Consider the following 2,674-nt stretch of genomic DNA (forward strand, 5'->3'; position numbering starts at 1 on the left):
ACAGGTCCCTGGAATGGCATCCTTGGAGCAATCCTGACCCTGTTCTCCTTTTCAAGAATCTTCAAACACTGAAATTCCACCCTGTCTTTTTTTAGATTATTTTCAGTCCTAGTGGACTTCTTCTTCTTTTTGGAATATTTTTTCCCTTCATTTTGAGAAGGCAATCAGTCTTCTCTTCATCCCTTATTCTCACCTAGCCTTCCTACCGGGGTTGGTATTGTTTCATGTCTAATGTTTCCTCAGCCCTGAGAGGTCTGTGACGAGGTCATCCAGACAATTGTCCTGAGAAGGTGGATCTGGACCACCAGATATGGCAGGTAGCCCATTTCATTCCAGAACAAGCTCGTGACAAAGTGAGAGGACCATAAAGAGGACTAGAAGTGTTAAAGAACAACATTCAACCAAGTAATTTGGAGATCTAATTGGCTTTCTGACATGATTCACAAATTGAGCAGTATCCTATCTAGCAGCTGGAAAGGCTTCCTAAGGAGTGTACAAAGTGGCAAGTTTTTATAGGCAGAAAGAGGGTGGGGCTAAGAAGTCAAAAGAGTAGATTATTTCAGACGAGGACACCTTCCCTGAGGGAAGGGAAGGGTCTCATCAGGCAGAGGACCTGACTAGTGCTGACCAGGAAATACCAGACTGCTTGGTTTAAAAATCCATCCCTGGGGCAGCTGAAACTGCAATTAGGTTAGGTATCAAGTTTTGGTTTGGTGATGCGGTTTAGCAAAAGCGGCTCCATTTTGGCCAGTTATTATTTTTTTTCTTTCTTTCTTTTCTTTTCTTTTCTTTTCTTTTTTTTTTTTTCACAGACAGAATCGAGGGGCCTGGTGCTGAGCTGAGATGAGAAAGAGGGAACCTGGGAGGTAAGCAGAGCAGGGCGTTTCTTGCCAGGTACTCCAACTTGAAGTTTGTCACTCCAGTGTTAGCCACCAGGTGGCAGTGAAAGCCTGGATTTGGGGGTGGTCGTTGCTGTGCTTTAGCCCGGCCTGTATGAGGTGCCAAAATTTGATTCCAGCTGAGCTCATCCTAAGGGAGAATTTGGAAGCAGTGTCCCCAGTCAGTACTGCTTCAAAATGCTTTGCAAGAGAGGACCATAAATGTCCCCAAATCTCAGCCTCAGTGCAGAGACAGGGAACAGATAGGAGTAGGACCCATCCTATTGAGGGGGATGGATGGGAATGGGGTGCGGGATGTGATCAACCACCAGCTCTGTCTTCTGTGACTGGGAAGAAAATTGATTAGATTACTACCAGACCTTCTGAACGCTGCCCTCACCCTTTACCCATGTAGAAGAAAAAGAAATACTGGGATTATTTCGCCAACTGACCACATCATGACACCCATCGTTGGAAGGATGGGGACCTTTTAAGTCTGACTGCATTCCGTGGGAATTGTCATGGGCTCAGTCTTAGAAAATCCATGTCAGAGAGACTGAATGCCTCAGATTTGCTCTGTTGTCCAGGGATGCAAAATATCTAGAATCAAGGCTCAGGTCTGAGTAGGGTAAGGAGACACATCAGAAGCAAATTTGCATGGAGGGCCCTCCCTCCTCTAGGGCAGGGTGACAGAATAAGAGAGGTCTGAGGGAGCCAGGTCCAGGCTTGGGGGCACAGAAGGCAACAATCTTGGGGTATCGCCACCATGGCCTGGGCTCTGCTCCTCCTCACCCTCCTCACTCAGGACTCAGGTGAGGCCTCCAGGGAAGGGACCATGGGGACATCTGGGCTGATCCTTGTTCTCCTCCTTGTAGGCTCACCTAGTCCCAGAAATTACCAGAGTGTGTTATTCTTCTTTTCAGGTTCCTGGGCCCAGTCTGCCCTGACTCAGCCTCCCTCAATGTCCAGGGCTGTGGGACAGTCGGTCACCATCTCCTGTGCTGGAAGCAGCAATGACATTGGACGTTATAATCTTGTCTCCTGGTACCAACAACAACCGGGCACAGCCCCCAAACTCCTGATTTATGATGTCAGTAATCGGCCCTCGGGAATCCCTGATCGCTTCTCTGGCTCCAAGTCCGGCAACACGGCCTCCCTGACCATCTCTGGGCTCCAGTCTGAGGACGAGGCTGATTATTACTGTTGTTCATATACAAGCAGTGGCACTCTCCACAGTGGTGCCAGTTCATGGGGAAGTGAGACCAAAACCTGCCCTGTGCTCACTGGCTCCCTCCCTGCGCTGAAGAGGTTTCCTCACCCTGAGCAGGGGTTCATGGAGCATGGACTGGAGAACTCATTCTCTACGTGTTCCTGTCTCGTCTCCCAAAGCTTTGAGAATGCGGTGTTTTCTTTATTCAGGTGTTCTCTCTCACATGAAATCCAAACAAAAAAATAAATAAATAAAACAACTCTCTCTGTTGTTTATTGTCTTTGCATGTACTTTGTGGATCCAGAAAGCCACTTATTTCAAACACTTAATTGTAACAGCCACAAGGAAGCCCCAACTCTGCTTGTTGGGCAGATTACCCACAGTCCTCTGGGAAATCCTCACATTAAATCCATGGTCTCCCATACGTATGCCAACTGGACTGGAATGAAAACAAAGTAGAAGTTTTTTCTTCCTCCCTTCCTCCCTCCCTTCTTTGTTTTTTTTCTTTCTTCCTTCTTTTTTTCTTTTATTCTTTTGTTCATTTTTCCTTTCTGAGCTCCTAATGATCTTCATAACCAAGGAAATT

General features: G+C 47.0%; 1 long non-coding RNA gene across 1 annotated transcript; it reads left to right on the forward strand.

The window, feature by feature from the left end:
• Nucleotides 1-1,522: 1,522 nt before the first annotated feature.
• On the forward strand, nucleotides 1,523-2,358 carry LOC149997094 (uncharacterized). Its single transcript, XR_016514203.1, has 2 exons — nucleotides 1,523-1,690; nucleotides 1,802-2,358. It is a non-coding gene; the product is annotated as an uncharacterized LOC149997094 (long non-coding RNA).
• The last annotated feature ends 316 nt before the right edge of the window (nucleotides 2,359-2,674 follow it).

Source organism: Furipterus horrens, unplaced genomic scaffold (assembly GCF_987537825.1).
Source record: "Furipterus horrens unplaced genomic scaffold, mFurHor1.1.pri manual_scaffold_11, whole genome shotgun sequence".
NCBI lineage: Eukaryota > Metazoa > Chordata > Mammalia > Chiroptera > Furipteridae > Furipterus > Furipterus horrens.